This window comes from Megalobrama amblycephala, linkage group LG17, assembly GCF_018812025.1.
Source record: "Megalobrama amblycephala isolate DHTTF-2021 linkage group LG17, ASM1881202v1, whole genome shotgun sequence".
Taxonomy (NCBI): Eukaryota; Metazoa; Chordata; class Actinopteri; order Cypriniformes; family Xenocyprididae; genus Megalobrama; species Megalobrama amblycephala.
Window position 1 is genome coordinate 2,922,601 of NC_063060.1, and position 21,810 is coordinate 2,944,410.

General features: G+C 40.4%; 1 long non-coding RNA gene and 1 pseudogene across 1 annotated transcript; both read left to right on the plus strand.

Annotated features, from left to right (window-relative positions):
- The first annotated feature begins 17,033 nt into the window (after positions 1-17,033).
- On the plus strand, positions 17,034-18,052 carry LOC125250720 (annotated as a pseudogene).
- Positions 18,053-19,305: 1,253 nt separating this feature from the next.
- Positions 19,306-20,618, plus strand: LOC125250725. The gene is made up of 3 exons (XR_007180855.1): positions 19,306-19,540; positions 20,043-20,115; positions 20,320-20,618. It is a non-coding gene; the product is annotated as an uncharacterized LOC125250725 (long non-coding RNA).
- Positions 20,619-21,810: the final 1,192 nt, after the last annotated feature.

Sequence of the window (21,810 nt, forward strand, 5' to 3'; positions counted from 1 at the left end):
GATCCTTGGTCTCAGCTGGATACGGCCCAGATCCGGTTGACTACGGTAAACCTCGGGATAAACAGAAAGACTAATATTAGCGTAGATGCCATTCTTTTTCTGATGTAACGAGTACATCTGGTGTTATAGGAAGTGTTCCCGGTTCCGGCTGACCTAATTTATGCAGCCTAATAATCCTTTAACGGATTTGAAAATATAAATTGATAATGTGTTATGTGTATGCCAATCACAGACATATCCGATGAGCGCGTCAACACAATGGCCAATGCGTTTACGAATCCGCTTAACAGCTCTCAAAGCGTCACATTTCAGTACCGACAGGTACTGAAGTCGGTACTTTTGTCAATTCTAGTTTGTGGGTGCATCATCCAAACAAATGAACTCTGACATCAAATGAATCTAAGTGTGCACCGAAAGCACCCTTAAAGGAATATTACACCCAAAATTAAAATTTTGTCATTGTTTACTCCCCTTCATGACATTTCATTTCTATATTAATAGAAACCATCTATGAAATTAGATTTTAGGTATATGTTTATGTATATGTTTCACAATAGCTATGTTCTGCCAGGACCACTATCATCAAATATGATTGATAATGCATAGAGTTTGTACTGGCGGTATGGTTCTGTTCTGGGCAAGAACTCCCTGTGCATCCATGCAGCCTAGCATAGATAAGAGCAAGGAGAGCAGCAATAACCCCCTAGGGTTAATAGAACAGAACCAACATATGCAGATATAATTAATGTCAATAATTTAACATGTACACATATTTCAAGAATTAGACTGATTCAGGGGAATCATAAGGCCAATCCTGACTGAAGAGAGGAGGAGCTGGGGATGGAGGAGGGTAATTAGGAGGAGCTTATATATAGATGCTGTGATAGGTGTCATATTCCTATAGGTAGACGTAAGCCACCTGGGAGTCAGCTGATGCGAGCTTGACTGATGTGACCTGCCAGAACTGACGCTAACGGTGGATTTCTGTCAGGACCACTATCTTCAAATATGATTGATAATGAATAGAGTTTGTATTGACGGTATGGTTCTGTTCTGGGCAAGAACTCCCTGCACATCCATGCAGCCTAGCATGGATAAGAGTAGGGAGAGCAGCAATAACCCCCGAAAACAAAACCATATGCTGATATCCCCCAACACAAACTGAGTGAGAAAATCTGAATGCCATGTTTCCTTAAAATGCAGTTACCTGAATGATACAACAAGCATGTTGTAAATCACAGACTAGTATTAAACTAGTGGTAGTCTGGTCGGGGAAGCATACACCCACAGCAATAGCTCTGAGTGAGATCCAGCGTGCAGCTAAGCAATGAAATACAGTGCTTCCTCATCATGAACATGATTTCTGCTCTAGTCGGGCTGATTCCTTCGGCTGTGGAAGTGAAGATTACGACTCCCATGATTTCACACTCCTTACGGGACCATCAAGCTTTGACGTTGTTAGTGCTGAATAAGAGACCTCTGTGTATTTAAGGACAAGCATGTTATAATACTCAACTATAGATTCAACTATAGTTTTAAGAACGAGCATTTTTCACTATAGCTTTAAGAAGAACGATGTTTACTATGTGCTGCGTCACAGCAGAAAATCTGTTTGCATCCGTTTCCTGTCTCTAATGCAAAGCTGCTTGAATCTGCAATGTATAGCGCTAAACACAGGCGATCCGACCTACGTGTATCTTGCTATACAAACGAAAGCGCCCCGACCAGCGTGCTCAGCGATCAAGCCAGTTGCCAATGACAACAGATAAGTAACGCACATTGCCAATACGATCACAAAAGCTTGCACAAACATTTTTTACTGAGAATGACTGGAAGCCTAAGCAACACTGATAGCCTTAGCAACAGCATGTTGCTAATACCTGATAGCTTTAAAACAATGAGCATTAAAAAGAACTTAGCTTAACTTCTGAAAACATTCAGAGATGAAGGAGAGTGAAATAGCTGGCTGTGACGTGGATGCTTGATCTTCTCTTGATATCCTTCTTCATGCGGGGAGTTCAGATCCATCTGAACTTGTCCTCGAGTCAGTAGTAAACTTCATCGAGTCCATGTCTAATTGCAGCAATGCGAGAAGCAATGCTAATGTTCACTCAGTCACTTTCAAATTAGGCGGCTTATGATCAGTGCGGCGAATTCGCATGTTCAAGTGGTGAAATCCATGTGGGGAACAAATCCCTCTTGCTAAAATCCCGATTGCACAGTTCCTAGTGAGATGATGCTGTTTTTCCTGTGGAATTCGCCATTTAATTAGCTCTTGAGATCTGTGACTGTGGGGGTCATTTTAGTACAGTGAACTCATTGTCATGTTCAAGAAACCAATTTGAAATGATTCAAGCTTTGTGACATGGTGCATTATCCTGCTGGAAGTAGCCATCAGAGGATGGCTACATGGTGGTCATAAAGGGATGGACATGGTCAGAAACAATGCTCAGGTAGACCGTGGCATTTAAACGATGCCCAATTGGCACTAAGGGGCCTGAAGTGTGCCAAGAAAACATCCTCCACACCATTACACCACCACCGCCAGCCTGCACAGTGGTAACAAGGCATGATGGATCCATGTTCTCATTCTGTTTACGCCAAATTCTGACTCTACCATCTGAATGTCTCAACAGAAATCGAGACTCATCAGACCAAGCAACATTTTTCAAGTCTTCAACTGTCCAATTTTGGTGAGCTCGTGCAAATTGTAGCCTCTTTTTCCTATTTGTAGTGGAGATGAGTGGTACTCGGTGGGGTCTTCTGCTGTTGTAGCCCATCCGCCTCAAGGTTGTGCATGTTGTGGCTTCACAAATGCTTTGCTGCATACCTCGGTTGTAATGAGTGGTTATTTCAGTCAAAGTTGCTCTTCTATAAGCTTGAATCAGTCGGCCCATTCTCCTCTGACCTCTAGCATCAACAAGGCATTTTCGCCCACAGGACTGCCACATACTGGATGTTTTTCCCTTTTCACACCATTCTTTGTAAACCCTAGAAATGGTTGTGCGTCAAAATCCCAGTAACTGAGCAGATTGTGAAATACTCAGACCGGCCCGTCTGGCACCAACAACCATGCCACGCTCAAAATTGCTTAAATCACCTTTCTTTCCCATTCTGACATTCAGTTTGGAGTTCAGGAGATTGTCTTGACCAGGACCACACCCCTAAATGCATTGAAGAAACTGCCATGTGATTGGTTGATTAGATAATTGCATTAATGAGAAATTGAACAGGTGTTCCTAATAATCCTTTAGGTGAGTGTATATAGATGCTGTGATAGGCGTCGTATTCCTATAGGTAGACGTAAGTCACCTGGGAGTCAGCTGATCCAAGCTTGACTGATGTGACCTGCCAGAACTGACGCTAACGCTGGATTTTCCATCTACCTATTTTTATGCGCATTTTGGGATATCGCATCAAAAACTGCTGGATGGAAATGCTAAGATGCGCATAAATTATAAAAATGTGCATAAAAATAGGTGGATGGAAGCATAGGTATTGTGAGTAGGATAAATCATAGTCATTTGAGTCTGATAAATTTTTTATCTGAAAAGAAAATGTGCATAAACTACTATGGAAACACATTTACTGAATAAATTCCTCAATGTGCATCAAAAAATAAAGTTACTTTGCGCGATGGGATGGCATATCTGGACTAACCAGCAGACCGATCTCATTGCACAGCATCTGAAATGCTGTTTTGGTTTTTCTGAAATATCTGAGCAAAGTCTGTTGTCAACAGTGTTGGGGAAACTTTTTATGAAAAGTAATGCATTACATTACTTTTGCATTACTTTTTCTCACCTGGGCTGGGCTTGTTTTTTTTTTGTTTTTTTTAATAACTACAAAAAGTTCTATTTTTGGCAAATGTTAAGGCCCTTTCACACCAAAAGTGAAATAAATAAGCCTCAGGCTGAAGAAAATGCATATTCACGCCTGTACAGTAGAGGGTGCAGCTCAAACAAACCTTTCAGCTGTGCTGCCATTCTAGATTAAAGAAGAGTAGTATACAGGAGAAGGAAGTTCAACGCTCTTATTTCTAAATCTAATCTAAAGTCATTTTTGTTTATTACACTCTAAAAAATGCTGGGTTAAAAACAACCCAAGTTGGGTTGAAAATGGACAAACCCAGCAATTGGGTTGTTTTAACCCAGCGGTTGGGTTAAATGTTTGCCCAACCTGCTGGGTAGTTTTATTTAAACCAACTATTGTTTAAAAATTGCTATATGGCTAGCTTAAAATGAACCCAAAATAGTTGGGAAATTAAAAACCAGATGCAATTAGAGGCAACAATAATAGACAAAAGGTGAATGTTTATTAATAAGCTTTAATATTTTATTAATATAAATTTAATAGTTTAATAGTTTATTAATATAAATTTATTAATAAGCAATTTAATAAATGTGTATTGTTTAATAATTATTCATTGAACTTTAATAAATGTTCATTTCCAACATACTTTGGGTTAATTTTAATTAAGCAATACAGTATTTTTTAAACAATAGTTGAGTTAAATAAAACTACCCAGCAGGTTGGGCAACAATTTAACCCTACTGCTGGGTTAAAACAACACAATTGCTGGGTTTGTCCATTTTCAACCCAACTTGGGTTGTTTTTAACCCAGCATTTTTTAGAGTGTAGTATGGTTGAAATTGAAGGTCAGCAGAGAAGACGTTGCTTAATAAAGTGAGATTAAATACATAAAGTATATTTGTGTAATTTAATTATTACAGGTTTGCATAAAATTCTGAGATTGCATTTCACTGTTTTTATTCATTTTGTGGAATACTAAATGCTTTCGTGCAACTGAGATGAGTAAATGCATGGTCACATTTAGTCTAGAACTACAATAACCATCATGTTCACACAGCGCACACAACACCTCTGCACTTTATTTCTCTCAACATGGGGACAGGAGAGGTGTCAGTCAATAAATGTAAAAAAGTAATTTGATTAGATATTTTAAAGATATTTTGTTGTAAAGTGAAAAAGTAATGTTACTTTACTAGATACTTGAAAAAGTAATCTGATTACGTAACTCAAGTTACTTGTAATGCATTACCCCCAACACTGGTCATCAAACTGGTTCGGTATAATTTCCTCCTAGAACTCTCTTACACGACATTCCCAAACAGCAGCATCTGCCTCTGAAAGCAAGATAACACATTTATTGTGTTTCATCTGTGCCATCTGAGATGCAAGTAATTTATTATACACAAAAATGTATTATATACAGTAGCTTATCCTACTTTTTTTCGTGATATTTAGCACCAGTTTATCAGGAAGTGATGATTTTGTTCTCTTTGACTCAATGGATGGAAACGTCTCGGTTACGTATGTAACCCTCGTTCCCTGAAGGAGGGAACGGAGACGTACGTCAGTAATGACCGACGAATTGGGATATCGCTAGAGAGCCCTATCAGCTTCAAGTGAACTAAAACAAGCCAATGGAATTGGCGTTCGATATTTGCATAATGCGCACCGCCTCTGACAGGTGTATATAAATAGGAAGCAGATGCAATCGCACTCTGTTTTTCGCTGAGGAGACAACTGGTGTCCGCACAACAGCGAGGGTACAGAAACTGTGGCGACGGGACGTACGTCTCCGTTCCCTGGAGTTTACGTGGAGAAAACACATATGGACTGGCCCGGGGGGCAGTACGCATATGGAGTCCCTGGGATGGCTCCACCTGGGTAGGGGGAGACTCATCTGACAGGTGACAGCAGAGCTGGCTCTGCTAAGGGAAAGACACGGACTCGCCGTAGGGAGTTTTAGACCGTGGACAATTACACATATGTGACCGCTCACGTAGAGGAGTCACGACATATGGAACCCAGCCAACAGACAACGTCAGGGATGGATGTTGGCCTGGCATCAGACACTCCGCAATGTCCGAGCCGAAGGGGGAGGCGGAGGAACTCGACAGGGTTCGCCAAGCGGGGAACACGACTGGAGTCAATAGATGCACGTATCCGGCCCAGGGGGCGGGAATGGCATTGCAAGCCGACACTTAGAGCGGGTTCAACGCGTCTACCGGCTAGTGGAAGCAAGTACACAGAATCTAGCGAACGTGTTAGGTGTCGCCCAGCCCGCAGCTCTACAGATATCTGTCAGCGAGGCGCCATGAGCCAACGCCCAGGAAGAGGCCACCCCTCTGGTGGAGTGGGCTCTCAACCCAAGCGGGCAAGGCACGCCCTGGGAATCATACGCCAAGGCGATGGCATCTACTATCCAGTGGGCCATCCTCTGCTTGGAGACAGCCTTTCCCTTCTGCTGGCCTCCGTAACAGACGAAGAGCTGGTCTGAGGTCCTGAAGCTTCGCGTTCTGTCCACGTACACACGCAGAGCACGGACGGGACAGAGCAAAGCTAGGGCTGGGTCTGCCTCCTCCGAGGGCAGCGCTTGCAGGTTCACTACCTGATCTCGGAAGGGAGTGGTAGGAACCTTGGGCACATATCCGGGCTGGGGTCTCAGGATGACGTGAGAGTCACCGGGCCCAAACTCTAGGCACGATTCGTTAACCGAAAATGCGTGCAGATCCCATACCCTCTTAAGCGAAGCCAATGCAACCAGGAGGACGGTCTTGAGAGACAGTGCTTTTAACTCGACTGACTGCAGAGGCTCGAAGGGATGACCCCGGAGAGATGTAAGAACCAGGGTCAGATCCCAAGAGGGTATGGAGGAAGGGCGAGAAGGATTCAGTCTCCTCGCCCCCCTCAGGAACCTGACGATCAGATCGTGTTTCCCCAGGGACTTACCCTCAACTGCATGGTGATGTGCAGCGATAGCGGCGACATACACCTTGAGGGTGGAGGAAGACAGCCTTCGCTCCAAGCTCTCTTGCAGGAAGGAAAGTACGGATCTGACCGAGCATGATCGGGGGTCCTCTCGGCGAGAGGAGCACCATTCAACGAACAGGTTCCACTTCAGCGCATAGAGGCTCCTCGTGGAAGGAGCTCTAGCAGAAGTGATGGTGTCTACGACCGCTTGCGGGAGATCACTCAGAACCTCCGCATCCCGTCCAGGGACCACATGTGGAGGTTCCACAGGTCGGGACGTGGGTGCCATAGGGTGCCCCGTCTCTGAGTCAGGAGGTCCTTCCTCAGAGGAATCGGCCAAGGAGGGGCTGTCGTGAGGAGCATCAGGTCCGAAAACCAGGTCCGAGTGGGCCAATACGGAGCCACTAACAAGACCTGCTCCTCGTCCTCCCTGACCTTGCACAGGAGCTGTGCGAGAAGGCTCACTGGGGGAAACGCATATTTGCACAGGACCCGGGGGCCAGCTGTGTGCCAGGGCATCCGTGCCAAGCGTGCCGCCGGTCAGGGAATAGAACCACTGGCAGTGGGCAGTTTCTGGGGAGGCAAACAGGTCTACCTGTGCCTCGCCGAAGTGCTGCCAGATCAGCTGGACCACCTGGGGATGGAGCCGCCAGGATCAACCAGTCGTCGAGATAGTTGAGAATACGAACGCCTTGTTCCTTGAGGGGAACAATGGCCGCCTCCGCAACCTTCGTGAAGACACGGGGTGACAGGGCCAGCCCGAAGGGTAGGACTTTGTACTGATATGCTCGACCCTCAAACGCAAACCGTAGGAAGGGTCTGTGGCGAGGCAAAATCGAGACATGAAAGTACGCATCCTTCAGGTCGATCGCTGCAAACCAGTCCTGGGGACGGACGCATTCGAAAATGCACTTCTGCGTGAGCATCTTGAATGGCAACTTGTGAAGGTACCGGTTCAAGACGCACAGATCCAGGATCGGCCGTAGCCCACCGCCCTTTTTCGGTACAATGAAGTAGGGGCTGTAAAACCCCGACTTCATATCGGCTGGAGGGACTGGCTCGACTGCATCCTTCGCCAGGAGGACAGCAATCTCTGCCCGGAGAACAGGTGCATTGTCCAACGACCCCTGAGTGAAGTGGACACCCCTGAAAACCGGGGGACGCCGGGCAAACTGAATCGCATAACCGAGTCTGATGGTGCGAATGAGCCAGCGGGACGGGCTGGGAAGCGCAGTCCACGCTTCCAGACACCAAGCCAGCGGGACCAAAGGCACCACAGACGCACCGGGGGTGGGGCAGCGAGGCAGAGTACGGGGACCCGACTCGGACGGCATGGGAGCGGCCCGGAGTGTGGTCAGACTCTGCGAGGCAGCAGTGCGTATGGGAGACGGCGCACGGGGTGCGGCCTGCACCATCACACTGCCACCTGCTGGCGAAGTGAGAGGGGGCTGCGAGCGGCAAGGCGGGGCCTCGCACGCTGACAGGCGCGCCCTCTTGTGACCTGGAGGTTGGGGAAACTGCTCTTTTTGTGAGGAAGTGGGTACCGCTGGTCTCCGGAGAGCCAGCGGCGGTAGCTGGACAGACATACACACAAATTCCCCCCGACCCTCCTCCGGGGGTGGGAGAGATGATGGGAAACTCTCCCGAAGAGCAGGACCCTTCCCCTCCAGGTCGCCTGTCTCAGGATCGATACTTCCTCGACTGCTTACCACCTGGCTTGGTTGAGACGGGCTGGGCACCACGTCCGCGACCGGCACTCTGCTGCTTGGCTGGTGTAGGCTGCTGCTTTGCCGGCTTAGCAGAGGCGGAGGACGACGCGGGCGGGCGCCCTCGCGACGAGTGGGCTGAGGCTGAGCCGCCGGCGGCAGGGTGGAGGCAGCAGCGGACCGCCGGGGCATGACATGTTTGATGGCCTCAGCCTGCTTCTGTGCGGCGGAGAACTGTTGGGCGAAGCTCTCCACCGTGTCGCCGAAAAGGCCGACCGGGGACACGGGGGAGTCCAGCAACCGATGTTTGTCGGTTTCCCTCATGTCCGCCAGGGTCAGCCAGAGGTGGCGCTGCTGGACTAGTAACGTAGACATCGCATGACCAACAGAATGCGCTGTCACCTTCGTCACACGGAGGGCGAGGTCGGTGGCAGCACGCAGCTCCCCAAGCAACTGTTGGTCAAGCCCACCCTGGGGCATTTCCGATAGCGCTTTTGCCTGGTAAACCTGCAAAAGGGCCATGGCATGCAGGGCGGAGGCAGCTTGTCCACAGGCTCTGTAAGCTTTCTCTGTCAGTCCTGACAAGAATTTACAGGCCCGGGACGGGAGACGCGGTTCACCGCACCAGCCGGTGACCGTTGGACACAACTTTTAACTAGGCTACTGAATATATTTGTTGTCGTTGCCATTAATATAGGCTGTGGAATTATAGAGCTGTGAGCAACAGTGGCATTTATTTAACAGCTGATAGCTTTGAGATTTTTTGTTTGTCTGTTTTTGTTGTTTACCATATCTCATTAGATGTGACATGGTTCATATATGATTCAAATCTGAAGAAATGTATATATCATCAGTAAACATTGATTTTGTGATCATTCTCTTAAAAAAAACTCTCTGATTTCATTTGGTTCGAAAAATCACAACTGAATCTACCCTTCTGATGGGATCAGGATAATCCTGTTTTTTTTTTTTTTTTTTATCAAATAGATCCCAAACCAAGTTCAAAGTTTTGAAAAACCCAAGGTTTGATCCAGATCAAATGTAAGATCGGATTACATACTCTGATCTTAGTTCGAAATCCCTCTTTTGCTTTTGAAAAAACAATTTCCAAGAATTGATCCAATCCGTGATCCGAAATTCCACTGGATTACTTTTGAAAAACTGGGCCCTGGTGATCAAAATAAAAGCTCAAGGATTTATCTTTTAAAAAGAAATTAGTACAAAAGTGTTGTCATTTCCATATACTGTTGTGTAAAGTTAGTAACTAATAAAAATTGTCATTTATTTTAGAGTGCATTTGTTACAATATATGGAAATTACTGTCATGAATAATTATATAATATTAAAACATTATTATATTATTATTTTATTAATAATTGTTTGGCATCCTAAAACACAATGTAGACTGAGACTTTATATCACAACTATAAAGATGTTTGTCAATGCTGTTTCTTTGTTCAATTTGCATACTGTATGGCAGGGGTGGAGCCAGACAGTGCAAACATCCGGGGCTTAGCTCAAATCAATATTTGTCCAAAGACATTTTAATTTTCTGTTAACAGCTTTACTGACATGAAAGGAGCTTTTGTTTTAGTATTGTTGTTCAGAAAATGTACATTATTTGACACTGTAATTTGTAAAAGTTTGTTGGGTGTACCTCCTCTAGGGGGGTCCAGGTCATGCCCATAGGGAAATGACAACACTTTTGTACTAATTGCCTTTTAAAAGATAAATCCTTGAGCTTTTATTTTGATCACCAGATCAGCTGATCGCGTGCGTAAATGTGTGCTGCCATCGAGAAACACGGTATTGTTGACCTTGTTTATTACTACAGAAGCTGTTCTTTAGTGTAGCATGTCACATTACCCATCAAAAGCTTGGGGTCAGTAAGATTATTTTTTAATGAATCAATGCATGAATTTATACGTAATGTACATTAATAAATACACTAATCCAAGGAGGGACACATTAAATTGATCAAATATGACAGTTAAGATATGTAATCCACGTAAATATGAAGCAACACAACTGTTTTCAACATTGATAATAATCATAAATGTTTCTTGAGCAGCAAATCATCATATTAGAATGATTTCTGAAGGATCATGTGACACTGAAGACTTGAATAATGATGCTGAAAATTCAGCTTTAATCACAGCAATAAATTACAAATTGTAATACTAGATTTTAAATGATAATAATTGAAATATTACTGTTTATATTGTATTTTTGATAAAATACAATGAATGTACCCTTGGAAAGTAGGTGAATGTGAAATGTCAATGTCAAAAACATTCAAAAAAAATCTTACAGATCCAAACTTATAAATGAATAAGTATATCTTATAAGAATTTTCTGACAGAACTAAAGAGAACAGAATTTTTATTATTCATCTTTACAAATGTCAGTTAATAATAACATGGCTGTTCATTTTTTTTTCTTTTTAATATTGATTTGGGCTAAGCCCCAAATGTTTACACTGTCTGGCTCCGCCCCTGCAGATATGTATGCATCATATTTTAAAAACCAATAAATGAACAGCCTTGTATTGGACAAGACAGATAAATGTGATTAAAAAAAAAAAAAAAAAGATAATTTGTGTAACATTTTTGTACTTTGCACAGAAGCTCTGATGAAAATAGTTCCCCAGTTTTACAGGAACTGAATGATTGGGCAGAATCAGAGAGATTAAACTGTATATGTTACCCATGATGGACAACACGAGTGATTATTCATTTGACACACACCTACCAGCCAAATAAATCTATCAAACTAAAGGTGCTTAGTAAACCTCTGTCTGCGTGTGTCATGTGATGTGATGAAACGGGGGGATGGACGGTCCACTCCCACGTTTAGAGGTGGATACAGTGTTGCTATAAATAGCCGGATCATTTTATCACTGATCATATCGTCAGTTTTAGTGAATTGACTCTCAGGTTGGGAACAATGTTTGCAAAAGGAGTCATCATCCTTCTCTGCGTCCTAGGTGAGTAATGTAATGATTTCATTCACAAAAACAACTGATATTAGGATGTTGCTAATTTGTCACATGAGGATCTGCAACATATATTGATACTCTGCAACAGTCTAATTTGGTTCATAATGAAGAGTTTCATTGTTTCAGTAATTCACATTCAAGTTCTGTTTTTGTCCAGCAAAACAACATTAAACCTCATTGACTTTCATTGTATGGGCAAAACAACAAGTTAATGTGTTTCATGATAAACTTTAATCCTTGTTTTTCCTTCTTGACAAACAGTGACCATTTCTGATGGAGCAAGAAAGGTGAGTAAATAAAGACTGTAGAATTGCTTCCCTCCAGGTGCAAATAACTCAAGGTTTTTTTCTTTTACGTGACCAGCCTAAATGCGTCCTCCAGCCTCAGAAGTGCCCAAACGCATATCGTCCCGTGTGTGGAACCAATGGGATAACATACATCAGTGAATGCGCTCTGTGTGCTGCGCTCAAGTGAGTTTAAACATGCATGCATTTTCAAACAAATTACTATAGGTTTAAAAATGTTTAGAGTCTGTCACTTTCAAACTTTAATCTTCAATTTAATCTCACTCTTTTTTAGGGCATCATGGAAGGCAGACATCTTAATCCAGAAAGAAGGCCGGTGTTAAATACACATCTGCAGGAGTGACACAGGAATGGCACCATAATTCACCTTGACAGACCTTTATTCAGCTACTCATGTCTCATTCATCATGACCTGAATGTGTAACGATTTAATCAATAAATAAATGTCGCATACTGAAGCTGTTCTCATTAGTTCTGTTTTCTCTATGATAAATGATAAAATAGGTGAAGATTTACTTTCCTAGGTGAAAAAAGTACACTTCTATAATGTCAAATCTTCTTTAATACTTAAGATAATCTTAACAACATGTGTGTACTCAACTGCTATTTTGAGACACTATGGGTTCAAATGTACTATAAGTGGTATCTAAATACATTTTTTAAATACAGAGATAGTATATTAAAAGCACATTTTAGTTCATATTTATTTCATAGTGTCTCAAAATAGAGTACACTTAGATGTTCTCTTAAGAAGTACTAAAAAATAATTTTAGTATATTAAGTACAAAATTAGTGCGCAAAAATAGAGCAACTTTAAGTACATTATAGAAATATTTTTTTTTTCCACCTGGGTTGAAGGAGGCACCCAAACCATCTAGACAGCAGAATATCATAAAGGGTGTGTGCGCTTTTGACACCCTGATAGATTAATTGTCAGGTTGACTATATCTGCAGCCTCAAATCTATCAGTCATCAGTTGGAAACAGGCGCCTCGGGAGTGTGATCAAGCAGACACTGAGACAGTACCATAGTACCATAACATTCTCAAGTTTAAGGAAGAAGGGTCATACTTATACACAAGATAAAGCAGAATCATTATGATGTGCAACCCCTACCATATGATAAAGAAATTTAATAACACAACAGAAAGGAGTTACACAAGGGCAGTCTGACACGAGAATAGTCAAAAGTGGAGCCTAAGAAACAAGAAAATATGAACACACCCAGTACAGGAAACACACAGAAAGCACCTCAAGTGTGTTCCATCTGACTGTAAGTGCCCTGCGAAGTGGACTTCACAGCGGATTCTTCCATCTAAAGTGAGATTCCAGTCTGAAGGGAGAGATCTCCCTGAAGGGCACTGCAAACAGCACAGGGAATAAGGGAGCATGGATACATCACTTCACAGCACATCTCTCCTGTACTTAATAAGTTTGAATAAAATAAAGGCGGTGAAAATGACTTGAGGCTCTGGCATTATTATTGATTTTTATTAATCCCACATGTGGTTTATATGCGGCTGTTCAAAGTGTGTGTAACACTTCAATTTACAGTGTCCTTGTTACACATTACATGTAGTTACTATAGTAATTACTATAAATGTATAAATTTAACAATATATTATATTGGTTTACAGAGGTATTTTATATTATCAAACCTAAAAAATCACCCATGCACGACTATGTTTGATGACTTTTCAGGGTGTTCAGATGAACTCATTTTGTCAAATGAAGTGAACTTCAGTGAACACTGGAGAGACCCTGTTAGTCAGAGCGCAGCTGTTTTAGAGATATTTTAGATGTTTCAGATACAGTACTGTTAAACTATGTTGATTTTATAAAGTTTCCAGTTGTCTTGTAAGAGGTTGAGATATTTCAGATGGAGTGGATGTGATGTGATTCAAATACACGAGTTATCACTTACTGTAAGCCAGGGGCGGCGCTAGGGGTGGGCTAAGGGGGCTGGAGCCCCTTTCAGGTTTGAGGTTTCTTAACAGTGCTCTCAAAATATCATTTTTCTTAACGTCTCTCTATTAAAATATGTTAAACAGTTCAATATCGCTTTTCTACAGTATCCATCATAGGCATCCATACACCGACAGTGCTTTCTCTCTCTTGTCTTTAACATATTTTAATTTGCATACTGTATGGCAGGGCGGAGCCAGACAGTGTAAACAATCCGGGGCTTAGCCCAAATCAATGTTTGTCCAAAGACATTTTAATTTTATGTTAACAGCTTTACTGACATGAAAGGAGCTTTTGTTGTAGTATTGTTGTTGAGAAAATGTACATTTATTTGGCACTGTAATTTGTAAAAGTTTGATTGGGTGTACCTCCTCTAGGGGGGTCCGGGGTCATGCCCCACCGTAAGAAAATTTTGTACATTTTAAGGTTAAATGCATCAATCTGGTGCACTTTGAGAGCTCAAAACTTAAGAGTTTAAGCCCATACAGTATGCAGATTGAACAAAGAAACAGCATTGACTCGTACCTGGACATTAAAGAGGGCTCAAACATCTTTATAGTTGTGATATAAAGTCTCAGTCTACATTGTGTTTTAGGATGCCAAACAATTATTAATAAAATTTTAATACTTAATCACTGTATTTTGCTGTTTTATAAAGGCACAAAGCCATATCACGGTTTCGATTTCAGTTCGTTGGTAAAATACAACTTAGAGACCGTTTAAGCTTTGTATGTTTTAAATTTTCGGTTTATGATGAAACGGTGGCGGCAGCACAGGGTCATTGGGAAACATTGAATGAATGTTTAGCTGACAAATGTGCTAAAGTTGTCACATATCAGCTGTTCATATCATAACAAAAACCCTTCAACCGGACCGAACGAGAGTCTCGAGGCCTGCCGCTGCTCTGAGTGAGTGACAGGAGGCGTGTCTGTGTTCAGCTGCGGTGTGCGTGAACGCGCTGTTGGAGAGAAGAGAGAGAAAGCGCTGAAGGTGTATGGATGCCTATGATGAATACTGTAGAAAAGCGATATTGAACTGTTTAACATATTTTAATAGAGAGATACGTTTAGAAAAATGATATTTTGAGAGCACTGTTAAGAAACCTCAAACCTGAAAGATTCGGGGCTTTTGGGAAAACATTCGGGGCTCCAGCCCCCTTAGCCCACCCCTAGCGCCGCCCCTGGGCTGTCACGCCGTTTACTTTCGCGACCTGGTCAGTGGTCAAGCAGAATCGGATCTGTGAGAGGGACTGTGCGTTCATTTTGTCTTCTGGGAACCAGCAATGTGTGAAAAATTAAGGCAAGATGTAGCAATCAAATACCTTTAATTAGACATGATTTCTACAAGTAAATATTTTACAGTCTGCAGCATTTCACTGTTTTTTCTAATGACAAATAGAACGCATTGAAACCAAAGACTATAGAATGAAACGGGATTTCTGAGCGAACATGTCCGATGATGACTACAGCTTCCATGCGTTCTTCATCATGGTGATGAAATACTCGTCGCTGTCAATAGAAGCACTGACCCCGCTGTAATAGTTCACAAACTCCTCCAGCGTCACCTGTCACAGGAAGAAATAAAGGTGCGTTCACGCCATGTCGTAATTACGAGATTACAACTTGTAAAAAGCGTTCACGTCCTTGTAGAACTCGTAATTAAAGCTTGTAAACTGGGAAACGTCTGGGAGCTCCTAGTTCTCCTACTTGTACCATGTGACCGCTGCTGATTCATTTGGGCGTTGACGTGAAAAGCCACGAGTTGACATCTCGAAATTACGTTAATTACAACATGGCATGAACGCAGCATAAGAAACATGAATATACATTAAAAACTCTGGTGTAGAAACAGTTGTCACTCAGACATTGCTAGTAAATGTAACAAACAATTACAAAGAAATGGCAAGTAGCCTAACACATTGAATTAGACGTGAAATTTGCAAGTAGAAAATCATGAAATAGTCTAGTATTTTCTTGTAAAACATAGGCTACTCCAATCATCTTTTTTTACAGCGTACAGAGGGAAATATGTATGGAATATATACTGTCGCCTTTGGCTTGCTTAGTTGGGAATACTTAATATTCAGCAATACTGCAATGATTTCTTCTGACTTTTTCTCAGAATTGTGTGATATAAACAATTGTGAGAAAAAAAGTCAGAATTTACAGAGTTTACATCACGCAATTCTGACTATAACTCGCACGAGTTTATATTGTGCCATTCTGACTTCATAACTCACAATTATGAGTTTATATTGAGCAATTCTGATTTTAGAACTCACAATTCTAAGTTTATATTGTGCCATTCTGATTTTATAACTCGCAATTCTAAGTTTATTTCGTGCAATTCTGATTTTATAACTCGCAATTCTACGTTTATTTCGTGCAATTCTGATTTTATAACTCGCAATTCTGTTTATATCTTGCAATTCTGATTTTATAACTCGCAATTCTAAGTTTATTTCGTGCAATTCTGATTTTATAACTCGCAATTCTACGTTTATTTCGTGCAATTCTGATTTTATAACTCGCAATTACGAGTTTATATCGAGCAATTCTGATTTTATAACTCGCAATTCTAAGTTTATATCTTGCAATTCTGATTTTCTAACTCGCAATTATGAGTTTATATCGAGCAATTCTGATTTTATAACTCGCAATCACAAGTTTATATCGCTCAATTCTGATTTTAGAACTAGCAATTACGAGTTTATATCGAGCAATTCTGATTTTATAGCTCGCAATCACAAGTTTATATCGAGCATTTCTGATTTTTATAACTCACAATTCTAAGTTTATTTCGTGCAATTCTGATTTTATAACTCGCAATTCTAAGTTTATTTTGTGCAATTCTGATTTTATAACTCGCAATTCTAAGTTTATATCTTGCAATTCTGATTTTATAACTCACAATTCTAAGTTTATTTCGTGCAATTCTGATTTTATAACTCGCAATTCTAAGTTTATATCTTGCAATTCTGATTTAATAACTCGCAATTACGAGTTTATATCGAGCAATTCTGATTTTATAGCTCGCAATCACAAGTTTAAATCGCGCAATTCTGATTTTAGAACTCGCAATTACGAGTTTATATCGAGCAATTCTGATTTTATAACTCGCAATCACAAGTTTATATCGCGCAATTCTGATTTTAGAACTCGCAATTACGAGTTTATATCGAGCAATTCTGATTTTATAGCTCATTGCTGGTTAATGGGTGACACCACTTAAACACATCATGTATTTGCACCCATTTCTCTTAGCCTACAGAGGCATCCACATGGCAGGTATCGTTCATCGTTACCGTAGAAGGTACCGTCAAAGGGTGCATGCTGAGTGTCCCAAACCACTCGAGCAATACACATCAGAAGAACTGTATGCACGTTTTCGCTTTGGGAGAGATGACATTAAGTATATTGCAGATCTTGTCAGGTCAACACTCCAACACCAAACCCAAAGGAGTCATGCTTTATCTGTGGAGGAACAGTGCTTTATCGCTCTGCACTTTTATGCATGTGGGACTTTCTACCAAGTAATTGGTGACAATATGGGAGTGAGAAAATCAACCGTGAGTAATGTGGTGAAGGCTATGTCAGTAGCACTGGGCAGTCTGATCAAACAATTTGTTTCCTTTCCCAAGGATGAACCAGACAGCTCAGACTAAGCACAAGTTTTTTCAAATGGGGAACATGCCTAGCACTATTGGTGCTATTGTACTCATGTGCATATCCAAGCACCTTGTGAAAGGGAGTGGGAGTATGTCAATTGAAAGGGGAGGCACAGCATCAACATTGAACTTGTGGGCAATGCCGACCTCATAATAACCATCTGTGTTGTGAAATGGCCAGGGTCTGTTCATGATGCACGTATTCTAAGAGAAAGTGCACTATACAGAGAGCTTCAATCCCACCGACCAAATGCAATAGTATTGGGAGACAGTGCATATCCACTCCTACCATGGATAATGACCCCTTTTTCAGTTGCGAACACACCTGAGCATGGAACGCTTCAACTCCTCACATTGCAAAACAAGATGTGTCCATTGAACGCTTAAATGGAGTCCTGAACAGACGGTTTGCATGTCTTAACTACTTGCGAGTACAACCCAAGGTGGCATGCAACATATTCCTTGCCTGTATTGTTTTGCATAACATCGCCACCAGGCTTCATGTCCCTCTTGATGACAATTTTGATGAACCTGAGCCTGATGTAGAACCAGAACAGCCGTCAATGTTCTTACCTAATGAAGGACACACTGGACTTGCAATTAGAGATGCAATTGTGAGAAATTACTTTTAACTAGGCTACTGAATATATTTGTTGTCGTTGCCATTAATATAGGCTGTGGAATTATAGAGCTGTGAGCAACAGTGGCATTTATTTGAACAGCTGATAGCTTTGAGATTGTTTGTTTGTTTGTTTTTGTTGTTTACCATATCTCATTAGATGTGACATGGTTCATATATGCTTCAGATATGAAGAAATGTATATATCATCAGTAAACATTGATTTTGTGATCATTCACTTAAAAAAAAAAAACTCTCTGATTTCATTTGGTTCGAAAAATCACAACTGTATCCACCCTTCTGATGGGATCAGGATAATCCCGTTTGTTTTTTTTTTGTTTTTTTTGTTTTTTTAATCAAATAGATCCCAAACCAAGTTCAAAGTTTTGAAAAACCCAAAGGGCAGGTTTGATCCAGATCAAATGTAAGATCGAATTACATACTCTGATCTTAGTTCGGAATCCCTCTTTTGCTTTTGAAAAACCCATTTCCAAGAATTGATCCAATCCTTGATCCGAAATCCCACTGGATTACTTTTGAAAAACTGGGCCCTGGTGATCAAAATAAAAGCTCAAGGATTTATCTTTTAAAAAGAAATTAGTACAAAAGTGTTGTCATTTCCATATACTGTTGTGTAAAGTTAGTAACTAATAAAAATTGTCATTTATTTTCAACCCTGTATCCCATGAAATACGTTCTGAGGAAACTATTTTGCAAATCGCAATTACGTTACATGCCAACATATAAGCAGTGCTATTACGTTGGTCCTTAACCTAATAAAGCCAATTTATTGCAGTGCTATTACGTTTGTCCTGAACATAATACATCCAAAGCAGGTTTCTTTTCACACGTAGCAGCTAATGCTGTTCATTTTGTTTTAATTATTTACTCCCTTTTTTCTGATCGGGCTACAAAATATTATTTATGCCAGGGGGAGTCAAATGGCGGCACCCAGATAATTTTTATCTGGCCCTCCAACTGGTTTTTGATGTTTAAAACCGCTCGCAATCTGATATCAAAGTCCCCGCAAAGGTTTAGCGTTTTTCAGCGGTGAGTTTAACGTTGTTGCAAAGATTTTTCTGATCTCGCCAGAATAATGTGAAACTGCTACGTTTTGGTTGCTATGAACAATATTTTATTTTCTGCATCAAAATAAGGTTTGATTACATTTTAAGCAAAAAATATATATTATTTATTTTCATAATATTCATTCAGTGAATGTACATAATCACTCGCTTGCGCGTTGTTGCAAAGATTTATCTGATCTCGCCAGAATAATGTGAAACTGCTACGTTTTGGTTGCTATGAACAATATTTTGAGTTAGTTTCTGCATAAAAATAAGGTTTGATTACATTTTTAGCGAGAAATATATATTCTATTTTCATAATATTCACTCAGTGAATGTCAACCCGTTCTCACTCCTGACCGTTCTCACGCTGAAGAAGTCTCCTTCAGAACACATCGCGATATTTGGCATCAGTTCGCGTGTGCTGGATGTTGGTAAGTAGTCGTAAATACGCTGTTCTAATGTTTGATATAATGTCTTTTCTGTTTGCAGATATTAATCAGATTAACGTTAGCTCCCTCATGTTCAGTCACTGCATTATATCTGTCACCTCCGCTAAGGTTTTGCTTTCATTGTTTTCTATATTAAATACTAAACTAGGGTGATTAAACACTGTCACGTGACGTGCAATATATTGCACAATATATATAACATATTCATATCAGGTTCAAAGTAGTACAAGTGTAGTTTCAAAATGGTATTTGTTGTAGAAGCACGGTAAAAAAACAACACTTACCATGCTTTTTACCACAGTATTGGTAGTTTTAATTTGATTTTTGTTGTAAATACAGAGTAACCACAACACTTATCATGCTTTTAATGCCTAATAATGTTAAATCCAAAAACTGTAAGGTCAATAAGAACTTCTTTCCTATATATATTTATATATAAACCTATATATTATAAATAATGATATTTTCTTTTCTCTTGTTTTAGCTGAAAAGACAAAAAGGGCCTTTTGGAAATGGATGAAGGAGACAGAAAGCTGCAAAGGCAAATAATTGCAATGGTATGTATGTGTTGCTTTTAACCCTTTATCAAACATTTTATCAAGCATTTGTTAAATAGTCTCACAGTAAATTAAAATTAAAGTCAAATCCTGTACATATTTATCACCTTATTTGTAAATCAGTTGTGCCCCTTCTTGGACAGTTGGACGTCCCACACATAAAAGTTTATATTAATTCCATTGAATTCTTTAAAATGATTACAGATTGGGCCCAAAATGTTCCAATGATACATGATGTCTCTCCGCACCTCATAACTACCTCTGTTTGCAAGAGTGGAAATTATCATTTGACTTGTCACATGACATCAGATATTCAATTATTTTGTCATGATCATTTACACTGCTGATAATGTCCTGCTTGCATGTGAAACATGTTATTTATTTATTTTTATTTTTTATTTTTTTAAATATGAATATAGCTTGCTATACTTTTAATCATGGAAATGCCCACACATCAGTGAACTTATTACATAAATGCATTTAACATTTAATTGTGCAACACTCTTTACAGAAGAAAATCCTACGGTTATGTATGAACTCACAACATCATCATCAAGTGCTGTGCTGGGCACATTGGGTAACAAGTGTCCTCCAACGTATCCAATCTGTGACCACATTCTCCACATCTTCCCATGGGACACCGACATTCTTCAGGCCTTCGTTTCCATGTCTTCCCCTGCATTCTCCTGGTGGTGTCCACTTCATATCTGTCTTTGGGTGTTGTTGTTTGGTCATGCTTAGGGTGTGTCCGGGGAGGTGCACCCTTCACTCTGTCACAGTTTTTAAAAGTCTTCACGTGGACTCCTCCTTATGATCTCCTTGAAACGTGCAGAATCAATATTGAAAATAGTAATTTATCTTTTTCCATATTCTTGCCTTTATCAAAGAAGCACCAGTGCTCATCCGGAGTTTTGGTAAAAGTTCTAGTAATGCTGCAACTATAGTCAAATATGTATTTCTGCATGTGTGTATAGCAGGTGTTTGTCCGAACAATTGAAGTTAGTGAGAGTGTTCAGGAAAACCCTCTGAGAACAATCAATATTTATTTAATTCTGTTTGGTGCTGATATAGAGTATTACAGAAATGACACATTGACATTCTGGACATTATTCTGTGAGTTTGTTACCTCTTCATTTAGATGGACTTGAAAATGTCTTGCATTTTGTTTCATTAAACCTTTTATTACAGTGTCACTATAGTAAATGTCCACCTTAACTACATCTATGGTATCATTATATCAGTACCTGGATAATGTAAATGTAACATACCCATGAATGTATTTTATAGAAGCATTTTATTGCTGAAAATATTTAACATTTATAAAATGCATTAACTATTTGAATTTGCCTTTCATTTAGTTACAGTAAAAGTGAACAATAAACACAATATTGTATTGTATTAAAGTTGAGAATGTAAAATGTTATTTTTTTCCCCCTATTCTTTAAAGAAACATATTTTCACATGGAATTTTATCTCATCTCTTGGTTTGTAAAAATAATACTTCATCATATCGATTTGTGTAGTTATATTTCACTATAATAGATTGCCTCTGTAACTGGATATATTTTTTTCTCACAATTAACTGATTTTTATACTGTTGTGCAGTAGTTTGGGGACTACATTTGTCTTTGACACTAAATATTGGAATATGATTACAAAATCGAGTACATTCATTATGCTTTTATTTATATTTAT